The sequence below is a fragment of the Rhipicephalus sanguineus genome, chromosome 4 (genome assembly GCF_013339695.2).
Source record: "Rhipicephalus sanguineus isolate Rsan-2018 chromosome 4, BIME_Rsan_1.4, whole genome shotgun sequence".
NCBI lineage: Eukaryota > Metazoa > Arthropoda > Arachnida > Ixodida > Ixodidae > Rhipicephalus > Rhipicephalus sanguineus.
This window is the reverse complement of record NC_051179.1, coordinates 193,358,944-193,376,534: the sequence shown is the minus strand read 5'-3', so window position 1 is coordinate 193,376,534 and position 17,591 is coordinate 193,358,944. Positions and strand designations below refer to the sequence as shown.

General features: G+C 45.3%; 1 protein-coding gene across 1 annotated transcript in view; it reads left to right on the top strand.

Annotated features, from left to right (window-relative positions):
* Nucleotides 1-17,312, top strand: part of LOC119391949 (F-box/LRR-repeat protein 20) — an 81,055-nt gene extending 63,743 nt beyond the window's left edge. The window contains exon 6 of the mRNA XM_037659592.2: nucleotides 17,157-17,312. The gene's annotated coding sequence lies outside the window, so the exon portion shown is untranslated. The remainder of the gene's footprint in view (nucleotides 1-17,156) is intronic.
* The last annotated feature ends 279 nt before the right edge of the window (nucleotides 17,313-17,591 follow it).

Here is a 17,591-nt window from a genome sequence, read left to right as displayed (position 1 = left end):
GACAATTGACTATCTCTAGCCTGTCTCTGAACCTTGTTCGAATGCTTGCGCATGCGTTCATTAGCTCACCGCCCCATTTGACCATCATACTAACGCCCGCAAGAAAAAGGAATCTTATAGTACAAAACACTGCGGGCACATTCAACAGACTTCTGCCTGTGCTTCTTATTACACCTTCTGTTCTCGCTCTCTCGATTGACTTGCCGGCGCAGGCTACCAGGCTTATCTCTGGCAGTAAACAACAACCCAGCACCAGCCCTGCTGACTACTTTCTTGAGATTATGCGCTACCTAGTGCACATAAGGTATGACCGCTACGGTTTGCTGCGAGTGTGTCACTGGTTGAACAGCTGTTGAGTGCTTGTTTTTATAGCCTGCTACGAGGCTTTCGGCGATTCTAGTCAAAAACGTTACTGGGAAACCTGCAAGTTTCAGACGTGCTGCTTGAGAACCAGCATCACCGAAAGCCTCATAGCAGGCTATAAAAAAACGCCAGGCCTGTGCAGAAAGCGCAGCGCAGTCACAGCGAAAGCTGGAAGAGTGGTATTTCTAGAGCCCCTTGTAAACTCTCTTGTGGCTACTAATACAAGTACACTAGCAACGTACCCTCTACGCCACAAATCATAATTTTTTTGCAGTTGGAAAGCACCCACCACGACACTATTCGTCATTCTGCGGAGAAGTGAGGTACCATCTGTAAGGCATTATGTGCACTTTGTTGATGCGACGATTGATGACGATGAAGACTTATGGCTGAGCCCTTTGTAATGGGTTGGAAGCTTTAAACGATCCACTAGTTACGTAATTCGCGTTGTGTGACGCCCAGTCGTTGTTTAACTCTCCCACCACGCTTTATCACATACGTTAACGTGAGAAAGAGAGAGAGGGAATTAACTTTATTGAGACGCTGACGAAATGGATCATGGGAGCCTTATGGGCTTCCTTGGCAACCATAGAAGTGCGCTTGCGAGGAACCCACTATAGTCGAGCCCACTTATAACGAACCTGAGCGTGACGCGGCATCCGTTCCTTATATCCCGAAGTTTGTAGTAAATGAACATCACAGCTTTAAAAAAGTTGCAAGGGAAAACCAAAAATTTATTTTTTTGCGAAAAAGTCCGTGATGCACGTCTGTTTCGACAGCGCAGATGTGATCAGTACAGTCTCGAGTTTATTAAGACGGCAGCGTGTTCTTCGCCGAGGCCCTTGGCATATACAAGCTGCCTGAGGCTATCTATGTAGTCCATTTCTACAGGCACGCTTGTGGGCGCTGGCTCCAAAGTTTAGTCGTCGTCGTCATCCGATTTCTCCGAATCGCTCTTGCCGCGCACTTCATTCACTGTGCCCTCATCCGTGCACGGTTCTGCAGTGTCGACATCATCATCGGCCGTAATGAAGTCCTGCTCTCCCATGTCGGAGTCGACGACGCACTGCCACAAATCACTGCCGGATCAGTCGTCTCCAGGAGCTTCAGGCTCGGCATCGGGTCCGACGTCAGCGAAGCCGGCCTTGCGGAAACAGTTTTGCACGCATGTAGCCGTCACCTCCATCCACGAAGCCTTCAGCATCTCCAAAGCTGAGTACAAAGTCACCCGAAGCGGCAGGTTGGCTGCCGGGGGGTCAACAGCTATGAGCAAGCGCTCCACAACGTGGCGCCTATAACTCTTAAAGGCACGAATTATGCCCAAGTCAAGCGGTTGCACTTTAGACGTTATGTTGGGTGGCAGGAAAAGCAGGGTCACTGCCTGCAGAGAGGCTTGTACGTGGTGCACGGAGCAGTTGTCTACCACGAGCAGCACGCGCCTGCCTTGCATGTCGCGGTCAAATTCGCTCAGCCACTCTACGAATAAATCTCGCGTCATCCACGCTTTCACATTATGCCTGTAATGCACAGGCACATAGCCCTGGAAGCAGCGCAGCTTCTTCGACTTACTGATTACGCCGGTCGCTGCTAATATGGATGGCGCCGGTCGCTGCCATCCGTATTAGTGCACAAAAGTGCTGTGACACGCACTTTACTGTGTTTGCCGCCAGCGCACGTGTCGCCTTTCATGGCGTGAGTTTTTTCTGGCAGCATCTGATAGAATAACGCAGTTTCGTCTGCGTTATAGACGTCTCGCTCCGCATAGCTTAAAATGGTGTCTCGATTTGTTTCAAGCCACGAGGCAATGTCTTGGTCGCTTGCCGAGGCCGCCTCACCAACTATCGATTTGAAAACAATGCCATGGCGCACCTTGAACCAATGTAGCCAGCCATTTCCGAGGCAGAAGTCGGGAAAGTCCAACAGGAATGCAAAGTCTTTCGCTTTGGCCAGCATCACAGGACCGCTTACCGGAATGTTCCGAGCCCGCACGTCGACGAACCATTTCAGTGGCGCGTCCTCCACGTCCGCGTAGGTGGCCCTCTGCAGACGCTTTCTGTCAGTCGAGTTGGCATCGGCACTGATGATCTTGTCCTTGTTTTTCAGGATCATCGATATGGTTGACTTGCACACGCCGTACTTTTTAACCAACTCGCAGTTTTTCACACCTTGAGAGAGCTCTGTTAAAATGGCTTGCTTGGTAGCAATGTCCAGCGCTTTTCATTTGTGCCACCATCCGCCATTCTGACCGCACGCTACGCGAACACCGACAGTGAGCAAAACGCGCACGTGTGATAAGACAAGCAAGCACACGTCTAACTTCTCTGGGCTCGTTTTTAGCCAAAAAAAAAAGCTGGATGCGGCAGCGTCGCGGAGCGATGGAGACTGGCAAAGGAGCTGCGAGGGAGGGTAGTTCGGGTAGCTTGCGTGGGAGAGTAGCCTGCACCGGTTGTGCGCGTGTCAGAAACATTTAGGGCCCGTTCACGCTCAGTCAGCATGCACGCGGAACAAATGGCGAATTGTCGAAGTCGAAGTCGGTGGGGATGTGGGACAAAGGACGGAGGGGTGCATAACAAAACAACGGTCGGGGAGAGCTACAACTAGACAGCAGCGGAGGCAGGGTCGACGTTTAACATTAGGAATCTATGGGCACCTCAGTGATGGCTTATCAGTGGTCGAAAGTAGAGTCCCAGGAAGTCGCCGGAGCGCCGACTCCGTTCGCTGTAACCAATCGGCGGGGCTCAGAGACGTTCTTTGTAAGTGCGATTTTGCGCCATAGAGATAATGTATATTTCCACGGTCATGCGGGCATCGTTCGTTTTAAGCGAAAGTTCGTTTTAAGTGGGGCCGTTATATGTGGGCTCGACTGTACGCTATAAATCATCATAATTTTTGTTAGGTAGGGAAGAAGCTATTATGCAATTTTTCGTCATTCTGCGGAGAACAGTGGTAATCGCTAAACACCTCTAAGGCATTATGTGCACTTTGTTGATGCTGTGGCTGATGACGATGAAGAATTATGGCAGAGCCCTATGTAATGGGATCGGAGCAATCAACTACCCACTCGTTGCGCAATTCGCATTGTGTGACGCCTGGTTATAGAATTCGCGTTGTGTGACTCCTGGTTGTTATTTTACTCTTCTACCACACTACATTACGTTTGTTAATGTGGTTCCTTCCCGACACGAAGCCTGTATAGGGTCTTTTTGCAAAGCAGTTTCTAGCACCAGCATGGCTCTGAGGTAGAATACTGGGCTCCCACGCAGAGGGCCCAGGTTCGAACCTCGGTCCATCCTGGATATTTTTTCTTATTTCGTGCAATAGTGGTTACGGACACCGGTGGCGGACAACTACAACGCCAAAAACGGCCCTTGTTATCTCATAACAGCTTTTGCTTGTAAAACAAGCACTGAACAGCTGTTGAACGCTCCTTCTTGCGCCTCTTCCTTGGCTTCACATAATTCAGTGAAACAACGAGACCTTCTGCTATTGAGAAAATAGGGGAGAGCAGAGCTTGGCATGCCTTTCTTTCTTTGTTTCCTTTCTATCGCTTTCCACAATCCTCCATCCTAACTTTTTCCTTCCTCCATTCCGGGCTTTCATCGACGTGCTTAGCAGCACAAAACTTATATTGGTACAGGCAACAGCAATAGTCGTGCATGAAACAATGAAATGCAACAATGAAATGTTGAAGCGGGACCTCGATAAAGGATCAGATGGCCATATCAGGCCCATGATTCTTGGAAAAGGGCGCACACAAATAGGCGTGCGACCAGCACACCTTTGAGGGCCTGTTTGTGCACACCCGCATGTCCGGTCACTTGCTGGCACTGGGCCCTTTGCGTACAATACCATCGCCACTGAAATATGTAGCTCAGTAGCAGCTTCGCTTGAAAAGGTGCCACATACAGGGCTGTACAAAACGAAAACTATAAATTTTTTTTTATAACGTGAACTCGATAGCTGGGATATCATTTGTTCCAATGAATGATGGGACTTCCCCTATATGCCATCAGTCTATATCATAGGTTGTTCTTATTACTGCTTTCCCTTGGTGCCTTGATGAATGGCCACTGCTTGGAACCACTCGTTCCTGCGATTGTATCGCTTCAGCTGTTTGACAGTCTGTTGAATGCTGCTAAAAAACAAAGTGCACGAAATGCACTTTGCCTATTTCTTAGGCTTGTGCGAATATTCGAGCACTTCGAATATTCAAACGAATATTACAGTATTCGTTTGATTTGAATCTAAATTCTTGGAAATTTCAAAGTATTCGAAATGAATGAATAGGTGTATAAAAGTCCGCGTGTAACCCCCTGTAAAGGTGGTTTCATTGCACTGGAGGGGTGCTGTACTGTGAATACACCTTTTCAGAAAAAAATCTGCACTGCCGCGAAGCCCCACTTCAAGTTTAAATGAACATGTTACCCTCTCATCGATTCATAACTTTTAAGTTTAAAAGCTTGTTATACCGGCTTATATGTTCCAAGTATAGTAAATTTTAAAACGTAACATATTTTACAGGTTATCACGTTAGTTGTATTGAAAGTCAAATCCTGCTACTATTCTTTTATTTATTATTATTATTATTATTATTATTATTATTATTATTATTATTAGTATTACCTTTTCACATACTGCAGCCTCGATGACGCTATTGCAGGAGTGGGAAAAGAGGAAAACAACAACAGCAAATCAACATTCATGAACAGGCTTCCAGAAATTATTGAAGTGGTAAGGAACGGACACTTCCAGGCAACAAATTCCGGGCTTCTGTAGTTGAAGGAAAAAAACTGTATTTGAACATGTCAGTGCGGGTGAAAAAAAGTTGCAATGTTAAGGGCGTGGTCGCTCCGTGTAGATAAAGGTCTGGAGAACATACGATAACTGTCTAAAGTGTCGAGGCAGGGAGAACTGATAAAAGCAGTGGCCATCGATGTGTTGCGGGACCCTTGTGGACTCGTTGAAGGGATGCCGGACCCCTTGATGTGAAGAACCAAGGGAGGGGGGGCTGATGTAGCAGGCTTATTTTTTAATTGAGGTGTTGGGGCAGCCGAGGCGATCTTTTTCAGAATGTTGCCACAGTTCTGGGAGGGGGGTCTGGAACTGGGAATAGGTCAAAACTCGCCTCCAAAAGCTTTTTTTTTTTTCGCGGCAATGGTGTCACGGAACCCCTAAGATGGCTCAGAAGAACTCCATTTGAGAATCACTAGATTACAGTGTAAAGAAATTTCAGGCATTCAACGTGGCAACGCTTGGTAAGTGTAGTGAGCCCTAGCTGGGAAAGAAAATTCGACGGGGAGAAATTCCTGTCATATCTTTTGCAGTTGCTTCCACTTCCTTTGAACCAAAAAGAACGACATTTGCATATGCCTTGTTTCAAATAAAGAAAAAATATTGGGCAGGTTGGCTGGATCATCACAAATATGCTCTCTTTTTTTATAATATGTGATATACACTATTCAAATTCAATTCGAAATTATTCGATCAAGTCACTATCTGCTTCGAATTTGCTTCAAACATAAAATTTACTATTCGCACAAGCCCAAAAAAAAGCAAAGGTGCCCGAGGCACACCAGAAGAAACATATCAGACACAACAAATTGTTTCCTCTTATGCAAGTATTGAGGATGGGCGAATATTTAGGTGCTTCAAATATGCAAACGAATATTTCAGTATTCGAATTTGCTTCAACATGAATTTAGATTATTTGAAGGTTCGAAGTATTTGAAATTAGGGCCATATGGGCGAATAGTAAATTTGAGGTTCGAAGCAAATCCAAAGCGAATAGTGATTTGGTCGAATAATTTACAATCGAATAGTTCGAATAGTATACAGCGCATATTATTATGAAAAATGAGCATTTGTGTCATGACCCTTGCACAATGTTTTTAAGAATTGGAACTAGGTACGAGTCACTTTTTTGGTTTGAAATGAAGTGGAAGCAGCCTTGTATAGTATCAAGATTTGAATAGCAGTAGGGTGCAGGTTATAAGTGGTGCAATACGTTACAATTTAAAAATTACTATACTTGACGCATATAAGCCCATATAACACGCTTTTAAACAAAAAAATATGTACATTTAACCTTGAAGTGTGGCTTCGCGGCAGTGCAGATTTCCCATTGATGGGCGGTTTCACGGTACAGCAACTCGACGCTGCAGTGAAACCACCTTTACAGGGGGTTATGTGCTGTCAAACTTGCATATATTCGTTCATTTCAAATACTTTGAAGTTTCTAATAATCTGAATTCGTATCGAAGCGAATTCGAATGCTTTAATATTTGTTCGAATATTCGAAATGCCCGAACATTCGCCCATCCCTAGAAATGAACGAATTTATGTATATTTGTGTATGCAATTTCTGTTACGCCCCCCCTTACCCAATGCCCACGTGGCCATGTAAGGTACTTTCAAATAAATAAATAAATAAATATTTGTGTGCATATACACCCCTCCCCTTCCCGTAAAGGTGGTTTCACTGCAGCATGGGAATACTATGCCGTGAAACCACTCATCTAAGGGAAATTGGCCCTGCCGCGAAGCCACACTTCAAGCTTAAATGTACATATTACCTTCACCTCAAATAATTGTTTTTGTTTTTAGTTTAACAGCATGTTATGCAGGTTTGTATGCGCTAGGTACAGTAATTTTTAAAAACGTAACATATTGTGCCAGTTATTACTTGCATCCTACGGCTATTCAAATGTTACTAGTCGAGAGTTCAACGGAATACCGTCTGTTCAGGTAAAGGCATGGCTAAAAAGCAGATCACTGACCAATGTCAAAAAACGAAAGGACGTTTCGGGGTCCGTACGGATCCCTTGTTCACAATGGAATGACGGCAGAGCAGCAGGTTCTTGAGTAGCATTGAGAGCACTTGACGCAAAGTCCGGGAGTACATGTGGTTTACTGTGCCATATGATCTATTTATTGTGTTACTTGTTGTCTGAATTATTAGTGATTCGAGATTGAGCCTCGTTGTCCAATTCTTCTCCGTGGCCAGCTTATCTCGTGGCCCGTCTTCTCGGAATGCTCTGCGAGTGCATTTGTCACTGTGCAGCCCTTGGCGACGTCATTCTTGTGCTGCTTCAAATGCTTGCAGAAATTTCCACTTTCGCCAATGTACCCCGATTCGCAATCGGCGCATGGGATCTTATATTGTGCATGTTAGTTGGTTCATGACAAAAATTCTCAATTTTTTAATAATAAATGATATATACCAGGGGTCTCAAACTCATCTCAGCCAGCGGGCCGCAGTCACACAATTTAGTCCCGCAAGGGCCGGTGCAGTGCAGAACGTACAAGCGGGGGGGGGGGGGATTGTATGTACAAATTGTCAAATTGTCAGCAAACATTGCCATTTAAAAGAGAACCTTTCCCATAACTCATATACGGATTATTTCTTACGGAAATTTGGCGCTAGGATTCCAAAAATATGTCGATACCAATCTCCAAAATGACTAAAATCTGGATGCCAATTCTGAAATATAGTTTTTTTTTCATGGTTATGTTTGAACACACGGTGGCCACACGGGGCACCTCACGAAAACAATGCTTTAGACCTGTCATGCCTGTGTAGCTCACGGACATACTTATTAAGAAAATAAAAAAATGTGGGGCGAAGACAGTCATGTGCGGGCCCCAAGGCCGCAAGCGAGAGGCTTGCAGGCCACATGTTTGAGGCCCCCGACATGTACTTTTAGAACCATTCGATTTGAAATTATTCAACCAAATCACTATTTGCTTCGAATTCACTTCGAAGCTCAAATTTACTATTCTCCCATCCCTAGCAAGTATACTTCCACCCATTTCATTAAGTAGCAGGTATGACCTGTTAATTCCAGCTTGTGTACTAGTTTTGCATGTGACACCTTGTCAAATGCCTTGCTGAAGTCTATAAAGAATGCATCTATCTGCCCTGAGTGGTATGTTGTCATTATAAATTCATTTGCTGTGGTAAGTAGCCGAGGTTTGGTAGACCTTCCCTCGGTAAATCTGGGTTGATTAGAAGAGAAAACTTTGTTAGACAAGGAAGACGTGTTCCATGAGTTTTGAACAAGTAGAAATGAGCAACATGGGACTATAATTTATTTTAAGCTTGTCACCTTTCCTAAATATAGGCACAACGCATGTTATCTTCCAGTCAGCAGGAAGATTAATAGTGGTTAGAGAAACCTGAAAAAGATTGGCCAAGTATCTGTGCTGCAAAGCATTTCAGGAATGAAATAAGGATACCATCTATGCCAGCACTTTTTTTGTTGTTTGATTTATGTAGCATAGATAGAACCCCTTGCTTGTTGTCACTCGTACATCTGTCATGGAAAATTCCTTGTGTGCATTATGTTCAGCATTATGGATGCCGTTCTACCCTTAGTAGCGTATGTATACAACATGAAATAACTGGATATGCACCTTTCTGCCTGCAGTACGCTTGCATTCCCGCAACATTTTCGGACACAATTTTGTCCTGCATGAAGACGCTTCTGTTACACCCTCTTTACAAGTTGCAACCAAGGCTCCTGTCACACACCGGCTGTCTTTGCTTTGGGCGACTGCATTTTACTCGGAACTCCTTCATGAAAGGCTTGTATTGAATGCTTTTTGTTCGTCAACCTACAGAACCTCATTTCTTGTACTCAATAAACTGAGTGACATGAACTATGTGATAGCAAAACTGACCTCCAATACAGTCGAACCCGGGTATATCGAACTCGCCAAAAAACGTTTATTAGTTCGATATATGGCATAATTCGATATAGGCCCGCTATAGGATTTAATGACACAAAGGCACATACAAATAATAAAAGTACTTTATTAATATGGTGGCTTACTTGCGTGCCCTACTTTGGAACAAAATAGTCCTGGATTTTCTTCTGTTTCAACAACTTCGCTGCCTGCGACAGCACGCACGCCTCCACGTCCAACGAGTCGGAGCAGCCTTGTATATTCACGTAATAGCGCCGGACCAATGCAAGTGCACTAATCACTTCGGAGGATGTAGGCAACGGGCCATCGTCAATTTCCTTATTGCTGTCGCTTTGGCTCGTGGTCGGCACGACGTCTGCAACGTATTCCTCATCTTGTAGCTGGCCCATGACGGCAACATCATCGTCCGCACTGACGAACTCGTCGAATGTCGATCCGTATGCGGTGGCGACGCCGGACTTCTTCTCACCGCGCTCGACTCGATTTGTGATTTCGAGTTTCGTGGCGAACGGCAAATTCTACCTCTTTGCACAAGCCATGACGACAGCAAGAAAGTTCACAGAGCGCCAACAGGCAACACCACCAGCACGGACCACGCTGAACTCGTGGAAAAGAGGCAGCAGCAGGCACGCAAGCATAAAGAAAGAAAAAATGGCGCTCACTTGTACCACTTGTACCGCCTCCGCGCCTCGGAGAAAGCGCGACGGCCTCTGATTGGCTGTAAGCGCTGCGAGCAGGCCAGGATCATTTTTTGCAGGGGGGTGTTCGGCCGTGCACAGCCGGGTCTAAACCACTTTTTCTAGGGTGGCGCCGGCAGTTTTCCCCGCCACCGCGAGGGAAAGCCAACTTGCTGGGGCACTTTTGAGGCACATGGAGTTTGATATATCGGTTGTCGTTGCTATTTTCGTTCGATGTAACAGTAACTTTTGCTATATATTCTCAATGTAAATTTACCGTGTTTAGAAATTGTTTGATATACGGGATAATTTGATATAAACGGGTTCGATATAGTCGGGCTCGACTGTAATTGCCTTTCGTGGAAGACACAAGTGGTTCACATAGCTTGACTGAAGCACTACCATCACAGGTATTGTTGTGATTCATTGTGAAACACAACAGGAAGAAAGATGAACACAAGTGCAAACTGACAACCGATTTATTGAAGGCAGATCCACAAGTTTATGTAGCCATTACACAAGCACCATTACAATGAACTTCCTTTATTTAAAGGGACACTAAAGGCAAATATTAAGTCGATGTTGATTGTTGAAATAGCATTCCAGAAACCTCGTAGTGCTTGTTTCATGCCAAGGAGATGCTTATAGGCTTCCCAAGCAACGCTTAGCGGCGCTGCTGCTCTTGACAGGCAGCGCCATCTTTGGCAGAAAAAGAGAAACTGGGGTGTTAGCAGCGCTCGTTTTCCCTTCTCTCCACCGCGTTGCTGCTCGCTTCTGTGCACGTGCAGAGCTCTCGCGGTGCACTTTCGGCGCCTCGCAATGTACCGCTTGCAGTGCGGCTTCAAAAGGATTTTCAAGCTTGACTGGCACTTCCGAAAAGCGAACTTGATAAAATGAGAAAGGCTCGTCAATCACGTTAACGGTGAAGAGCAGACGATCGACGACAACCACGCCCGACTCAAAGCGAAATGCATTTCCCAAGTCGCGATTACACCGTGTAGGACGTATACCTCGAGGTAAGTCTCATTCTGTCATGTTAAAGATGAATAATGGTCCACATGCTCTCCTAAATGAAGCCGTACACGCTATCGATGTTCTACGGCGTGGACTACGAATCATATGATTGTTGTTTTGATATGGCATGCTTACAGTAGCAGCCGTGTACTTTCGTGAACAAACGTTTGCGGCGTGCGAAAAAAAGATTATACGGCCATGGCACTGCTTCCTGAGAAGGTTAGAGTCAAGTCCTCCGTGCCGCTGGAGAACCACCCGCCGATTAAGACGCCAGGCAGCTAGCTGAGCTTTAACCACTGTGAAACAAGATGAACTGCTCGCCTCGTTTTTTCGGCTCTCGCGTCATGCTTGCAGTCTCTCTTTATGATATCGGCTTGACAGGCGTACAAAACCTGTTGCATGAACGCGGCTAGAAAATCGCACAAAGGTGGTTACTTCGAGGTTGCAATTGCAAAGCATGTATTAAGTGCCAGTTATATCTAGCGGCTTAAATATATATCACCCTAATAAAGTGACAAAAACAAAGCAAACCTGCAGAACGATGTCAAAGCTTGCTGAAAATGCACAGACGTCCGTTCCGGCGTGATAAAGCAGCCTTCCCGACGCGTGAAATGCAGGCGCCGAACTTCTGACAATGTGCGGAGTTCAGTTGAATTCAACCAACCGCGCAACGCTAACGGTATAACGCGAATGTGAACGTTCAACAACGACGGGTAGGTCTCACGAGCACGGGGAATCAAAACACAAAGTTGCTTCACCTACAACCGTAACTGGACTTTAACAATGCGAGAAGACAGCAAGTAATCATTACTGCAGTCGCTGCGTGCATGCGCCCCGTTACTTACCGATTCAGGTAGTCGGAACGAACGAAAGCGATGAACAGCCGAAATAGAAGGCGAGACAGCGCTGTCAGCTATCCACGCTTGCCGCCTTTATTTCTCGTGCGACACGCCCGGGAACCGATACAGTTTAACACGTGAATCGTGTGCCTTGTCTGCACTGTTGTGGCTGGCCACTAAACCGCAATACTTCGGACCACGCTTGCGCTTCCGCGGGGTCGCTTCTGCCACCGTGGAAATGCGCAGCTTCGCGCAGCAAGCCTCTCGGTTCAACGTACCCAGCTGACGGCCTCCCAGTTACCCGCACCGAGAGAAGAACGCGTGCGCACGTGCGCTACCGCTACCGTGAAAGGGGCTGAGTCGGCCGCGCAGAAGGTTCAGAGCTTTCCGACAGAGCCGCAGCGCGGCTGGCGCGGCGCTGTCGTCGCACCGCAAACTTGAGCTTGGGTTCCCTATTTTGAAAAAAAATCACGTTTTAGTGATTCGTACAGCCTTGGTGCACTTCAAATAACCTGCGCGAATGCGCCTTCTGATGTAGCAGTTGCCGTACCCAACGTTGCCCGCCTTTACTGCCTGGCCGCCGATGCTATGGTTTCTTGTGCAACATCAACCTTGCCAAGGCGCAGCCACGGACCACGCCGAAGCTCTATAGTTCACTGTAACGGAGCTTAGCTTGGCCAGCAGCAGCAGTAGAGTGTCAACAGTGTGAAAATAGCAAGAGTCAAGCACATACAGCAGTACGCTTTACCGAAACTACCATTGAGACGTGACTGCGTGAGCGCAGTTTGGCAAAAACGGAACTTTTGAACCACTCGGGCCGTTCCCCATGGTAGCGCCAAGAGGTTCTTTTTTCCATGAATGAAACAGAAATGAACACGCAGCATTTTATTACGTCTTGCGATGCATGGAAAGTTCTTTTTTTATCGCTACTAGTTTGATTACTAGTGGTTAATTGTACTCGGGACTCTTGATGTCATCAGGATCATTTCGAAAATGCCCCACTCGTGGTGCACATCGTGTCCTACATTTACCTTAATTTCTCGATTACTAGAGCACCGCTGATGATAATATTGACATTTTAGATGTTCTCACACATTGATCTTTCACTCTGACATAAATTGTTATTTGCCTTTAGTGTCCCTTTAACCTAGCAGGAAAGAAATATCATTTCTGCCTTGTCCAGTGCAAAAATTTGACCAATAAGGAGAGAACTCGTCTTGTTGACCACTGCGTGGTGTGCTCCATCTGTGAACCATGTTTCCAGTGCATAAAAATCCTAGGAAAAAGTAAGCTAAGAAGTGCTGCCAGTTCCACACCGCAAGAACCATTGAACAGCAAAGCTGCTGCCCCCTTTCATTCGGACTGTCGCAGCTCTGCCTTTATTGCTGCATTTTCTGTAGGTTTCTTCTTTGTTGTTTCCTTTGTTTCTGCTAAGTTAGGCTTGCGGTTACGGGTCGACGGTTTTCACAGCGTTGAACTGGCAGTACTTTTATTAAATATGCGGCAAATAAACAGCCAACATGGACTTACGAACTCATACAGAAGTTCACTGGCATCCACATGAGCCCAGAATGTGGTTATCAGTCTGCTTCAACGCGCTCATGAGCTCGCTTGTGCGTTTTATGCTACAAATGGCTCGTGGCTAATGGCTCATGATGTCAAATGGCTTACGACAAATCGCTCATGCAGTTTTATGCAACAAACGGTGTTGTTGGTACTGTTCAAGTACCGAGAACACCATTTGTGCAAACAGTATTTTCTAGGCCTTCGTGCAATGGGTGAATAATAGTTGCCATAGATTATCACCTTCGATTTGCCAAACAGAAGCTTTGTTGTTTTAAGGCACAGTGCTCCCGCCGTAGTCATCACTGACACAGGTACTGCATTCATGGCTAAGCTTTCGAACATCTTTTTTCGACTAAGTGGTACTGCTCACAGGAAGACAATCGCTTATCATCCCCAAACCAACGGGCTGACAGAACGTCTCAGCAGAACACTGGCTGTACACAGAGAGCATGTACGTAGATGTTGAGCGCAAGAACTCGGACAACATCTTACCCGATGTCACATTTGCGTACAATACGGCTCGTCAGGAGACCACTCTCAAGACACCCTTCAGTCTCGTTTACAGCTGTGAAGTTACAACAGCATTAGACGCAATACTGCCTTCACAAAAATGGTGGCAGTGAGATGGATGCCGATGAGCTTACTTGACGAGCAGAGGAAGCTAGGCAGTTTGCCCAGTTTTGAATCGGGGAGCAAGACAACTGTGGCGCCAGACAATACAATCTCCAGCACAGACCCATCATAAACAACGTGGGCAACAAAGTGTCGGTCTGGACACTTATTTGTCGACATGGGTTCTCTCAAAAGCTCCTGCAAAATACTTTGGACCTCATGTAGTTTTCCAACACATCGGTGACATCAATTACGAAGTTGTTCCAGACAGCTCTCAGTGTTCAAAGGGCCAACAGCATTTGCCGGAAATTGTTCACAGGCTTCGGATGAAGCCGTACTACTTTCTGTGACTAACTACAGTTTTTTTTACCGTGCTTTCTCAACATTGATCACTGAAACAACATTCTTTTTTTTAAAGGACTGAGCGCTGGGCGAGTTGGTACTGTCCGTCCATCCATTGTCTAGGTGCTTTCGTGGTCACCTCCTTAACTTGGTATAGATCAAAATTGTCATGGGAGGGCATGAGGGTATGATGAACATTGTATGGTGATAACATGAATGACGTGAAAATCTTGTCATCTTCGTCATGAAACCCTATCCGCCAGTCATGTGTGGCACATATCCGTATACCACGGGCCGCAGTATGTGCCACAGGTGATTCACAGTTTATAGCTACCCACAAATAAAGAGAACAGACATTGGTAATTTAAACGCGAGAGTGTTAAGAAAATCCGGCATCGGCAACTTTGACTTGACAAATGCAAAGAATAAAAATCGGGATCCCAGCAGGATTCAAACCTAGGCATTCTGAGTGGCAGTAAAGTAATCTACCACAGAGCCACGGCAGGTCTTGAAACTGCTTTGGAAAAAGATTCTATGCAGGCGTCATGTCGGTGCAGCGTGTAATTGTGGTTGCAGTACTGGCTATCTAATTTTGTAACAAGGTAATAAAAGTTTATTACAAATGTACTCCTATGATACAGGCATCATGTCAGGTGAACGTCAATTGGGATTCCAGTGTTAGCTCCGCTTTCTTAACAGTCTAACAACCACTACATATGGACTCTTCTGACTCGGCAAGCTATATTCAAACGTTGCTTGACCGCGGAGAAATACTCTAACGAATGATATTCACATCATTGCACGGTATCATGCACTTTGTTTCATTAAAACTGATGTCTGTGCTCTAATATGAGTGCTGATGTTACGTCAGACCATAAGTTACCTTTTAAACACCAGTTTATTCGGCGTGCCTGGTAAGCCCACAATGTGCACGTGACCACTTCATTTAAAAACAACACGTCGATCCACCTCGTAACGCTTGTCTGAGAACAAAGAAATGCAGCATAAACAGCTACTTGCTGACTGCTATGCATGAAATCGTGGGATCTGTCAAATTTTAGCAGTGGAGATGTTTAAGCTTGGAGAAGCCCCATTAGCTCGACTGAAAGTTGGGGGAGTTGGTTTGGATTCATACTTAAAAAATGCGTGAAAAGACAGCCGGAAAAGAAAGGCAAAAAGGCACATCGTGCTGTGTTTTTTCGTTATTCTTTTGTGGCTGTCTCTTTGTGCATTTTCAAGTATGAAGCCCCATGAGTCATGAACAAAAATTATCGTCGTGATCCGGTGCACACTCTCTTCGTCCTCTTCTTCTGCTTCGCTCCCAGAACACCGATTTCTTCGCGAGGGATGCAAGAACTCCGATGGGCAGAGAGAGGGAAAGAAAGTGAGAAATTCTAGCCAAAAAAATTTTCTTGGTGATGCAGTATTTGAACCCGTGCGCCCACGATCCGAAAGCGAGCATCGTAACCACTCGGCTACCCAGGCAAACTAGCAGATCTAGCAGAGCTAGCGTGCTAGCTCTGCTATGCCTTATATGGCATAGTATAGCAAGGGGATGGCAAGGGAAGTGAGGAGAGACTAAAGCATCATGTCTGTCTACGCCCACTACAGAGCAAAGGCCTCTCCGCCAATCAACTCGGTCCTGTGCTTTCTGCTGCCACGTTGTACCTTCTTAATCTCATCTACCCACCTAATTTCCTGTCTCCCCCTCACGCGTTTGCCGTCTCTTGGAATCCAGTCAGTTACCCTTAATGACCACCGGTTATCCTGCCGACGTGCTACGTGCCCGGCCCATACCCATTTCTTCCTCTTGATTTCAACTATGATATCCTTAAACCCCGTTTGTTCCCTGACCCACTCTGCTCTCTTCCCGTCTCTTAAGGTTACACCTGTCATTTTCCTTTCCATCGCTCGCTACGTCGTCCTCAATTTAAGTTGAACCCTCTTTGTAAGTCTCCAGATTTCTGCACTAAAGCATAGCGCAGCCTTGTATAGTGTAGTATAAATGAAGTGAGGGTGAGGAGGAGGAAAGGGAGTGAAGCATAGCATAGCCATGTATTATATGGAAAGAAAGAAAAGGAAGAAAGAAAAAGAGATACAAAGACAGAGAAAGAAAGAGATGGTAGAAACAGAGAGCAAGACAAAAGGAGAAAGGGCAGAAAGCGAAAGGAAGATGGAAAGAAATACTGAAAGAAAGAAAGAAATAGAAATAAAAAGAGTAAGAAAAACAGCGAAAGAGAGGAAACAAGGAAGCAGCTCTGCACTTCCTTCAGACCACTAGTGCGAAGCTGCCTAACTTTTTTTTTTTATTGATATTTCATTTGGTCTCAAAAAATATTGTTCACATATCTCTAACTGCTCTTGTTACTAAAATTAATGCATGGTGCCTCTTTCTCAGCGAACTACAGAGGAACTACGATGTTGAAATCTGGAACTGAGCTACACAGTCATGTGAAAAAGAGCAATCAAAAGTAATAACTTCCAGGTGCAGGCTGATTATTTTGTAGGCAAAGCAGAAAGGTGTCAACTTCACAATGGCAAATTTGATTATTTCATTGATCTTCCAGGAATCTCATATATGTCTCTGATGCTAACTGTGCAGTGGTACTGCTGCGCCAATGATGCACATCATGTAGCTTGGACTGTGCTGCCCACTTATCAGTTGAAACTTCACATAGGCAGGACACAAGTGCCTCATCTGTGCTGAGCTGTTTTTCATGTGTGTGAGCATGGCAGCATTCTGACAAGTTCACCATCAGTAAGCAACCCTTGCTGGCTGTTTTATGCACAGGCTGGCATCTAGAAGATGCTGGAAGTCGCATAAACATTGTGTGAATGTTAAGCCACTAGCATGCTGTACACTGTGTGTGGATTCTGTTTTTGTGTTGATGAACAGTTTTGTGGAGCACCTTCTGGTCTGCTTTTTTTTTTTTTTTTCATGTGTTGAAATGGCTCTTGCTGACTGAAGCTGGAGATGATGATACTCGTCATTAATCATTGATTTATTGCTTTATTTTTTCCCCCCTTCTTACTTCAGATTGGGAGAATGGAGCTACCATACACGCGCAAGTCAAGCAGGATGCTGTCCTCATTCTGCTTATTGTATGAAATGAACTTAAAGGTGACAATGCAGAGTTTGTGCTTAGTGTAAAAATGTAATAAAATATTTGAACCTGAGATTCATTGTGGTTGTCACAGTTTTACACAGCATTCACTTTTGAGGGCTGTACAGTTCTGTTTGCCATATTGCTGAACATTAGGAAGTGGTGAAACACACAGCGCGAAACAACGACAGGGACACAGAAAGGAAACACACACAGCGCTGACTTACAATAGTTTATTAGATGAATTTCCTTGGCATATATACAGAAAACTGTTGTAAATCTAATAAACTGTTGTAAGTCAGCGCTGTGTGTGTTTCCTTTCTGTGTCCCCATCGTTGTTTCGCGCTGTGTGTTTCACTATGCTACAC